This window comes from Mustela erminea, chromosome 1 (assembly GCF_009829155.1).
Source record: "Mustela erminea isolate mMusErm1 chromosome 1, mMusErm1.Pri, whole genome shotgun sequence".
NCBI lineage: Eukaryota > Metazoa > Chordata > Mammalia > Carnivora > Mustelidae > Mustela > Mustela erminea.
The window spans coordinates 100,436,039-100,447,097 of NC_045614.1; the positions used below are offsets into that span (position 1 = coordinate 100,436,039).

Genomic DNA, 11,059 nt, shown 5'->3' on the forward strand with positions numbered 1-11,059 from the left:
ATTTCACAAGTGAACAGGTATCCCTTTTCATTTATCTTAACTTAAACATGCTCCTATTTTAAATCCCCATGTTCATATCATGGTCCACAAGCCCAGGGACACCATTTACCGACTGCCATATTGACTGTGTTCCCAAAAGTTGTGCAACACGTCCCCTAATATGGGGATCTGGTGTACAAACCCGGGGCCACCTTAACACTGTCTTTAATTAGTTTATTAGGCTTCATTTTTTCAGGGTGAAACATCAGAATATCCTCACATCATTTTCCTCCTTTTACTTGTCCTTTGAACTTCTGACTTCATTATAACATTCCTATGATTCAGAAACTCCAATATGAGAGGGCTCGGAGGGAATGCACTATAGTTTTCAATATGAAGAGAGGGCTATTGGGACTCCTGCATGGCTCAGTCAGTTAAGCATCTGTCTTTGGCTCAGGTCATGATCCTGGGGTTCTAGGATCAAGCCCCCAGTTGGGCTCCCTGCTCAGTGGAGAACCTGCTTCTCCCTCTGCCTCTGCTGCTCTGTCTGCTTGTGCTCTCTATCTCTCACTCTATCTCACATAAATAAAATCTTTTAAAAAAGGAGAAGTCTAGGATTTTTTTTTCTTGTTTCCTTAACCATTCCTGATTATGTTCAACACTGTACTTGTCTCTTCCAACACAAACTGTCCTACACAGCGAGGTGAGCTGTAACACCCACAGAGCAGAGCAAATGCTAGTGAAGAAGCGCTCCTGGCTATTAGACCGGAGACCAGGATTCTGGTCCTGGTCCTGTTTTTGACTAATTATGTGATCCTGAGCAAGTAATTAATCCAATAAAACCTTATGTATCAGGACTAGTGCTGAATACTGGAATACAGAAATAAATGAGTCATACACCCTGCCGTCAGAGAGCTCTTAGGCTAGAAGAGACAGATAGAAAACTAAGTGATTAAAATAGGACAAGTGTTGGGGTGCCTGGGTGGCTCAGTGGGTTAAGCCTCTGCCTTTGGCTCAGGTCATGATCTCACGGTCCTGGGAAGGAGCCCCGTATCAGGTTCTCTGCTCAGCAGGGAGCCTGCATCCCCCTGCCTCTCTGCCTACTTGTGATCTCTGTCACATAAACAAATAAAATCTAAAAAAATAATAATAAAATAAAATAAGACAAGTGTTAAAAATACTGTCCTAGATATAGGAAAACAGAATCTCCCAGATAAGACATCTAACACTGGCTGGTCGGAGAATGTCATCAGAAAATACTTCCGTAAGAATAATGATATTGAACAGAGACTTGGGGAAACCTGGTTTGCTCATTGCTGTATTCTCAGTCCCCAGAAAAGTGCCAGGTATATAATAGGTACTCAATAAGCATCTGTTTACTGATGAAAGCATGGAGGGAATTTTTTTGTGGCCAGACTCCTTAGACAAAGGTGTGGAGGCATCAGAGTGCGTGGAGAATTCAGGGGACTGGGAGTGATTATGGAGGATTCGGGTGGGGTGGGCAGAAGTGGAGTAATTGTACCTTGGCCTGGAACTAGAACCCAAGACAAGAATATAGAAGGCCTTGTATGCTGTGCTAAGGCTTGAGAACTTTATCTTGAAGGCAGTAGAGAGCCACTGGAAGATTTAAGCACTAGAGTCACACAATCAGATTTGAGTGTTAGCTTGATAAGCCAGTTACTAATTTACTGTTGCTCCACTCCAAAGGTACCCTGCATGCAGCTAGCAATGCCCAATGGCCACCAGCTTCCCTTGGCCCCTCTCTGCCCAAACTCAGTGGCAAAGAGCAATAAGCACCCATGTTCATGTTCTTTTCATAAATGGCTTCTTTGGGATTCTAGACTGTGGATTTTTGCCTGCCTGGCACCTCATGAACCCTGACCACATCCTTGTTGACAGGCTCGTGGGAGGTCAGCTCCTTCTTGGGTGATCTGTCTCAGGGGTAGTGGTTGCTCCTTATGTTAGTATACCTGTACACTTTAGATCTCTCTTTACAGCTTGCTAGCCAATCTTCCATTACTCCAATCCCATTGTAGTTAAAAATTCTTTATGTTGAAATTTCCTGGTAAAACTTGTATATTATTTCTCTCTCTTGGACTCTGGAACACACACTGATTCATCAACAGCTGCATAGATGGGCTGAGGGGAGTGGAGTGAAACTTTCAGCAGTGCATCTGGTTAAAAGAATATGGCAGCAGTTTTGACAACAACTCTTGAGAACCTCATTGTCTTTTAGGAGGTGCAGTGGGGAGGGATAAGAGAGACGGAGTAATAGGACTTGGTAACCATTGTGTGAGAGGAAAAGGAGTGTAGGGTGACTCCCCACTCTTCAGGCTTGGATGACTAGGTAGATGGTGACACTGTGGTGCAAATGGAAAACACAGGAGGAGGAGCAAGTCAGATTTTCCTGCCATGTTCCTTTTTATTCTCAGGAGTTCCATGTACTTTTGAACAACAGAGACTTAGTTAGAATCACAGATTCCTTAGGTTGAAGAGGCACCAAAGCCCAACTTTTCTGCCTTTGAGCAATATAGACTGTTCACATCAGATAAAAGAAGTGAGGAAAGGCCCATTCTATCTTAATAGTCCACGATTCTAATGTTTTATAAAGTGCTTTTCTGGGGCTCCTGGGTGGCTCAATGGGTTGAGCCTCTGCCTTCGGCTCAGGTCATGATCTCAGGGTCTTGGGATCCAGCGCTGCATCCTGCTCTCTGCTCAGCAGGGAGCCTGCTCCCCGCCCCACCCGCCTTCCTCTCTGCCTACTTGTGATCTCTCTCTCTCTCTCTGTCAAATAAATAAAATCTTTAAAAAAAATAAAGTGCTTTTCTACTCTTAAAGCTCTCAGGAGGGTAGGTCTTCTCATTTATTTATCCCAGGCCCCCCACAGCTCTTTAAAATTCAACAGATTTCCTTTTTTTCGTGAAGCCATTCCCAATGTAGAATGGCAGGTCAACACATATGTGTTGGATGCTAAAGAATATAGGTCTTATCAAATATGTAGTATAGATTTGTTCCTGGAATTGCTTTTTTTGGTTTTATTGGTGTAGGCTAGATAGAGCTTCAGTTATAAAACGAAAGGCTGTAGTTACATGTATAAAAGCCTCCAACACCAGAATCTCAGAGGCAGTTGCTATGAACAGCTCTTGGATCTTAGGACCAGGCAATTGTATAAACTTGTTTGGGCTTGGAATAGGAGATGGTGGGTTTTAGACACATGGTTATCCTTGCATGAAATGAACCTCCCACTTTTTGCCTTTTTGTTTTTTGGGTTTTTTTTTTTTTTTTTGCCTTTTTCAGCACAGCTTTCTCTGACCTGTCAGTTCCATTACACCTTCTCAGAGCACCACTTACCTACCTCTCCTTGGCAGCACGTAGCTCAGCTCTAATTTTACAGTATTTGTATCATTCTTCGATTAGCATCTGCCACCCCCAAAAGACTAAACTTGAGGGTAGGGACAGTCAGTTTCTGCTCACTACGGAATCCCCAATGCCTAGCCTGGAACACAGTCAGTGATCAATAGATATTAGGAAAATGAATGATTGATAGCAGCTGTTAAAGTTTTACTCACACCCATTAATCCTCACGAAAATCCCCCCCTAAATATGGGGGGGAAAAGTGGTTTCGCTAGTCTGGAGGAGGCTCTGATCCCAGATTCTGTTCTGGTTTCAAATCACTGCCCTCTGTGCAAGAAATCATAGAACAGTAGCTTTGGGAACAAAATAAATACTTTGGGCAGAGAGCAATAATCACCCATGATCACATTCTCTTAAAGATCACAGCCCTCTTCTCTTGCTCTGTGAACAAGGAGGGCTTCAGAGTCCAGATGGGCCCATGAGCAGGACTCTTCCCTCAGACCCGCGCAGCCCTGGAGGCGCTCAGAGCACTTCCCTCCATCCACTTCCCCTCTAGGGTAGCTACCTGAGGCTCGCTCCCAAACCGGCTGTCTGATACGAGGCGACACCTCGCGTCTGGCCTCAGGCAGGAGGTGTGGGGACAGAGCTAGTCCCACGCACCCTTGGCGGAGGGGAAAGCCGCAGAACCCGGGCGGGGAAAGACTGTACCGGCTTCGGGCTCAAGGGACCGGGGAGGTGGGGTGGGACCAATCGGGCTTTGTTAGCGCTTGGCCTTCGCCTGGCAACCTGGACGCGGGCCGCGCTGCCTGGCAACCGCGGGGGTGGGGCCCGGGCGCGACGTCACAGAGCCGCCCCCCGCCCCGCCCCGCCCCACCCCGTCACGCCCCGCCCCGTCCCACCTTGTTCCCTCCCACCCTACCTCCTAGGGCTTCCCGCAGAGACTGGATTGCGGAATGTTCGAACCCACCCGGAACTGTCGGGGTTTTGCTCGGGGTGGGAGGACGGGATGGCCTGGTTGTTTAAGGTTAGGGCGGGGGCGTTAGGAAACCTGGGGGATTTACAATGGGCTTTGGCAAAGTGGCAATTTACAGTGGGCTTTGTATATTAGAGAGCGGAAGTGGAGGAGCTTAAAATGATCTTTTGGCTTGTGGAGTGTGGGCAGGTGAGGAGAAGGCAGGCGAATAATAGTAGCCAGCATTTGCAGTGCTTTTGTGTGTGTGCCCAAATGATTCTTAAGTGCATGACACCTATTAACTCTTACAATCTCCCCGTGAGGCAAGTGCTATTACGATCTCCGTATTTACAGGTGAGGAGAAGGCACAGAGAGGTCAAGTAAGTTGCCTAAGATCACAGGAAGTGGTAGAGTTAGGATGTGAACCACGTTGCATGGTTCCAGATTCCCCTCTCTTAATCTCTATAATGCTAAAACAGGGGACAGAGTTAGTGTGGAATCCACAGAGCTCGAGATGCCTGAGGCCACAGGGAAAGAAGGAAGATATTCACCGAGGAGCATGGCATTAAAGTCTCACACAGTAACTCTGGAGGAGGTATTAACCTTCACTTTAGAAATAAGAAATAGGTTCTGGGCGCCTGGGTGGCTCAGTTCGTGAGGTGTTCTACTCCTCTGAGGTCTTGATCTCAGGGTCATTCCTTAAGTCCTGCTGCATTGGGCTCCTTGCTGGGCCTAGAGTCTACTTAAAAAACAAAACAAAACAAAAAGCAACAAGGTTAGAAATAAAAAATAGGTTCAAAACTTAAATTTGAGTAACTTGACTTTGGTCAACAGCTGGCAGTAGGGACAAATTTGATTCCAGGTCTTCTGATTTCAAGATTTTTTTTAAAGCTCCCAAGGAGGCAAGAAAAGTCTTTTTCTGCTACAGCTGTTGTCACTTAACACTCATTTTTAAAGTGGCCCTTGCATCATCAGGTCTTTCAGTCCTTTTACACACTAGTGTGTGCTAGACTAAATCATTGAGTTAGTTCATCCGGGGCCTTCAAAGCTTTCTCCAGTTGTGAGATGAAAGCCGTTGTCTCTCCTTAAAGCAATTTCAAGCATCAGCGAGTAGACATGGAGGCTGGGTGTTTGGCTTATGTATGCAGAAGGCTTTTCAGAACCTGCGGTCATCCATTTGTGAAGGGCTCAGTCTGTTGGCATTTGTCAAAGTTTTGCAGGTCCTCATTGTATACCTGGAGAGTCCTGGCTGATCTGGGGATGGCCATTTGCCCATAGCTGATTTGGGGATAAAAGGAACCTAACCACTGGCTATCACCTGTCTTCCTGAGCTTGTATGAACGGTCTACCAGGCATTGGCATCTGCCTTAGGACTAGGGCGAGGCTGGAGGTTTGAGTGCTGCAGGGGCCTCTTCCAGGAGAAAAAGACCCCAGTGGGGTCCGTTCTGTGTCATAGGAGGGAAGAAGTTGTGCTTATCTCTTCCTGCTTTCATATGGAGGACGTTATACAGAGAGGAATAAATAATAATGATCTTCATGTTGAAGAAGGAGTGTTTCTGGTAAAGCAGTGGCCTGCTGGAGATAAGAAGATGAGAAATGGACTTTTAGTGTGGCAGGAATTTTGTGATACTGACCAAGGTGATCTGATGTCTGCCGAAGGTAGGTTGAGGGACAAAGGTGAGGTCATCCTTGATCTATTAGTAATAAATGCAACAGATTATGGTGAAGAGAATATGACTTTACAGGAAATGATAACCACAAAATTCAGGAAGCTGCTTTCTTTTGAGAGGCCTAGGGTGGGAGAGCAAGGAGCCCATAAATGGAAATGGTTGGTGGTGGTCTGGTTCTTGGTGAGATTAGTGGTTTTGTGGGTGTTCATTGTGCTTCAGAATTTATATGTTCTCTCTTATGTTTCAGCTATTAAATAAAATCTATGTAAACTCATCAAATGGGTCACACTATTTCTATTTTCTTGTGTAATTGAGAATTGACTGTATACATTTTCATTATTTCATTTTCCCTTCATTCACATCAATGTCCAGGTATGCTCTAATTTCTCCCATCATATTCCCCTGCAGCTTTACCCCACTGCTCTACTCCCCTTTACTGCAAAGCTCGTTTAAAGAGTTGTCTGCACTTGCTGCCTCTAGTTTCTCTTTCCAGTCTCTCTTGAATCTACCTGAATCAGGCTCTCAGTCTCATCACTCACTGAGACTATTCTTGTCAAGATCCCAAAATGACATGATGTTAAATCGAAGATTATCTCTTAGCCTCAACTCAACCGTCAGCAACACTTAACCCTGATGATCAGTCTCTAATCCTTGAAACCTTTCTAGGACATCACACACTCTTGGTTTTGCTCCTTTCTCACTGCCTCTTCCTTTTCATCTCTTTTGCTAGTTGTTGAGGACTCTATGTTTGTGCTCCCTCTCCCAAATGCATATGCTAAAGCCCTAAGCCCCAGTGTGATGGTATTTGTCAGGAGGACTTTTGGGAGGTAATTAGGTTTAGATGAGGTCATGGGAGTGGAGTCCCTATGATGGTCTTAGTGTCCTTTTAGGCAGAGAGACCAGAGCTTGCTCTCTCTGACATGTGAGGATACAGCAGGACAGTGGCTCTCTGCAAATCTTGATAAGGGCCCTTCCAGGAACCATGCTGCCAGAACTTTGATCTTGAACTTCCAGCCTCTAGAACTGTGGGAAATTAATGTCTATTGATTAAGCCCCCCAGTCTGTGGTATTTTGTTATAGGAGTCTGATCTCTGACCCTGATTCTTTCTTCTCTCTGTGATACCTTAACGTCAGAGAGTTGCAGGATTTACCCTTGGACTTCTTCTTTATCCACATGTACTCCTTTTTTTATTTTTATTTTTATTTTTTATCTCATCTGGTCTTGTGTTTTAGATACTAAATTTATATCTCCAGCCCCAATTCTTCCCCATGCTCCACACTAGAATATCCCATTCTCTACTTGATAACATCACTTAGTGTCCAATAGAGTTCTCACACTTAATATGTCCCAAATTATACCCTTTAAAAAAAAAAGATTTTATTTATTAGGGAGGGGGAGAGCACAGAGGGCAAAGCAGACTTCCCACTGAGCAGGAGCCAGTTGCAGGGCTCAATCCCAGGACCCAGAGATCATGACCTGAGCCCAAGGCAGATGTTTAACCAACTGACCCCCCCAGGCACCCCTCCAAACTCTACTCCTGATATCCCTTTCCAAACCCTACACCCTTCCAGCTCCTCCTCTGCTTCAGTATCACTCCATACTATATTTTTAAATTTTTGTTTTATTTTTTAAAGATTTATTTATTTGACTGAGAGAAACACAACACAGGTAGGGGATTGGGAGAGGGAGAAGCAGGCTTCCCTCTGAGCAGGGAGCCTGATGTGGGTCTTGATCCCAGGACCCTGGTATCATGACCTGAGCCAAAGGCAGATGCTTAATGACTGAGCCACCCAGGTACCCCCAATTTTTGTTTTATTAATTGGTCTATATTCTCTCACTGGAGTGCATGGGTTTTTGTTTTATTCACTGTCTGTTGCTGGGGCCTAGGATAGCCTAGGATAGGGCTACACATGTAATGAACCCTATAAATATTTGTTTGCTGAATAAAATTCTTTTTTTCTTCCACCTTTCTTCCTTCTCCTTCCTGCTTCTAAAAGGCCCTCCTGAAAAGTGATACATCAGTGTCTGTTCAGCTTTGCTAGCTCAGTATCTGAGGGGCTCAAGTTATACTTGGCCAAGGAAGGGACGGATCTGGCACCAGGGGTAGGACTCCTGACCTGCCTTAGGGCCATGGCCATCTCAGCTCAGATGGTAAGTTCTGCCTATCCTGTGTGGCTTATCTTGCGGTTCACTTTTTCAGATCTTGAGTTGGCTATTTCCTAGGAGAAAATGAGTTATGGCCTGCTAGGGTCATGGGGAAGCTGGGACCAGGGAACAGCAGGGGTCACACCGCCATCAGTCCTCCCAGGTCCCCCATACTTATGGAGCTCAGCTGTGTGGTGTGGTTTTCAGTCTCCTCATGGAGCCAGGCCACCCTGTGGACATAGTCTCTCTTCATTTATATATTACTGTTCTCTTGCTACATAACAAATTACCACAAACATAGTAGCTAAAACAACACATATGAATGGTCTCAATGCCCCCAGGGCAGGACCCTCTGCTAAGGGTCTCACCAGGCTAAAATATAAGTATTGGCTAGGGCTATGAGCTTGCAGGAGGCTTGGTGTTCTTTTTCACACTCACCGATTGTCGGCAGAATTCAGTTCCTTGTTGTTATAGGACTGAAGTCCTGTCTTCTTGTTTGTTGTTGGCCAGGAATCACTTTCAGCTCCTACAAGCCTCCCTCTGGTCCCAGAAATGCAGTTCTTTCATGAGAGCTCACAACATGGCTGTTTGCTTTCTTTCAGTTGGTTTTAAAGTCTCAGTGGATCAGGTCAGGCTGGCCCAGGACAATATCCTTTTTGAGAAATCCAAAGTCAACTAATTAGAGACCTTAATTACATTTGGAAATTCCCTTTTGCCACATAATCTTAATCCTGGGATTGATAGTCCACCCCATACTCAAAGGGGTGGGATTATATAAAGGGTGTACACTAGGGGCTAGAATCTTGAGGACCATCTTAAACTCTGCTTACCACAAACTGTATCTTTGTGAGGGGGAAAAAACACATGATGGTCCACCATCTTTCTTCAGAGAGAAGGACTGACAGAGAAGTATGGCTACCCTTTGTTGGTCTGGATCCTCACGTCTTCCGGCTGCCTCTGTGTGTAAACTTTCCCTCAGGACTCTAGGGGAACAACACTTCCTCACTTAGGAAGAACAAACTGGTCCATGTCAGTGAAAATGTCCACCTAATCAAAGTCGACTTCTTTCAGGATTTAAGTGATTTAAGAAGATAAAGGACTGTTAACTCTGTGGGAGCAGGGGGTGGAAAAGGCTCTGCTCTTGTCTTGACATTTGTGGCTTCTGTGGCACTGTTGATTCTCCTCAGGACTGCTCCCACATTAGAGAAAGGAGATCTCTCGTGGTAGACATATCCCTGGGATGGATGGGCTGGTGAGAGGGACAGGCTGAACTGCCTTCCCCACAGAAAACTGCCTGGTTTTCCTGCCTCTGGTGCCTGCTATTTCCATCTAACTTTATTCTAAATATGCACATCACCATGTCCCTCGCCAAAAAAAAAAAAAAAAAAAAGAAAAAGAAAGCTTCAGTGGTTGGCTTCTCCACCTTCCTCCCAGAGAACTTCTATCCATAGGAGGAGAGAAGCCTGTCTCTCTGTAGATGACTCAAATTCGCACCTCCAGTCCCAGCCTCCCTTCTCAACTTAGTCCCTTGTCTAAACGCCCCAGGCTTCCTTCAAACAAGTTCACAGAAGACATCATCCTTCCCCAAGGCCAGCCTCACACATTCCTAGCTCTGCCAGTAGAGACATCATCCTCCTTGTTATCCAGTCTACAAACCAAAGTCACTTTCCGCCACCCCCTCTGCCCTCCTCATGCAGCCTGTCTGCTTCCCCTACACGGGGTCTGTGGCATTGGTCCTTTCCATGTCAACATCACTGAGCCACACTGGTTCCAAGCCCTTAGTGTCTCCTGTCTGCACTGTTTTCAATAGTTTTCTACCTTCTTAACTCTCTTTCCTCTCCTCCCCCAGTGATTCTCAGTTAGGGGCAATTTTGTGCCCCCCAGGAGACATTGGTCAGTGTCTGAAAATAACTTCGGTTACCACACCAGGGAGTGGGTGCCAGCATCTGGGGGTAGAGGCCAGGGATATTGCTAAAGATCCTACAGTGCTCAGAGAAGCCCCCAAACAAAGCCTCATCCAGCCCCAAATGTCAATAGTGCTGAGACAGAGAAACCCTGCTTTGTGTCCATTCCTCCATGTTTCCTGAATGTTATAGCCTAACTCTTCTTAAGAAAATGCACTTTATATACATTACTTCCTGTGAGAAAAAAAATTAAAAAATTCCCATTTCCTATATATATGCCTGGCTTCCTCTGTATCAGATGCCCTTCCCCTTCTATGCCAAGAAATCTCCCCTTTCTCTTAAAGCTTGTAGCATGTTGTCCAGCTTGTAAGCTGGGTTAGTCCCTCTGGATCCACACTCTGCTCTTCTCTCTCCTTATCTATGCCCCAGGACTGTGTCTCCTGGCTCCTTTGCCCTCTAGTTCCTGGCTGGGATTGGCCTGTGGGAGGTATCTGCAGGTGACTGCAGGTTGGGTCTTTGCTTCCCAAACTCAACCTGAGCTTCCTGTCCGTCTACAGCTTCAGCTCACTTAGAGCATCTCCTCTTCTATTGTCCCCACCCTTGTGGGGCTCCAGAGACACCATCCTTGCCTTATGCCTTCAGGCCAATGGTGGCAATGACTTCCCATGGTTGCCAGTCCTTGCATTCACCACTGTGCTGAGTTGGCTTATGTTCTGCCCACACCTCAGTCAGTATTTCCTTAGTTAAACTCTCTCTAGTTAAATCCTTTGAGTGTGCCATCTGCTTCCTGCTGGATCCTCAGTGCCTCAGCAGTCACTTGAGGATTCGCCTTTCCCTTTGTGCCCACACACAACTTACAGCCGGGACTGCTCCCATGTCACTCAGGGTGTACTCCTGATACTGCTGTGATCCATTTACATCTAGAATCTCCTGTGTTTCCCAAACACATCGTAAACTCCTGTGGGTGGAGGCTATTTTAATATGTCACATACAGCCTCTTGGCGTACAGCGGTCTCAATGAATATTTGCCAAGGAAAATCATGGTAAAATGTGT

The 11,059-nt window shown here is 45.8% G+C and overlaps 1 protein-coding gene across 4 annotated transcripts in view; it reads right to left on the reverse strand.

Moving 5' to 3' along the window:
* Nucleotides 1-4,129, reverse strand: part of ROPN1 (rhophilin associated tail protein 1) — a 28,291-nt gene extending 24,162 nt beyond the window's left edge. For 2 of the 4 annotated variants that reach the window (XM_032335415.1, XM_032335442.1), the window contains exon 1: nucleotides 3,899-4,129. The gene's annotated coding sequence lies outside the window, so the exon portion shown is untranslated. Of the gene's footprint in view, nucleotides 1-3,330; nucleotides 3,476-3,898 lie in introns of all 4 variants that reach the window. The other 2 variants (XM_032335425.1, XM_032335433.1) reach the window with 2 other exon arrangements.
* Between the last annotated feature and the right edge of the window lie 6,930 nt (nucleotides 4,130-11,059).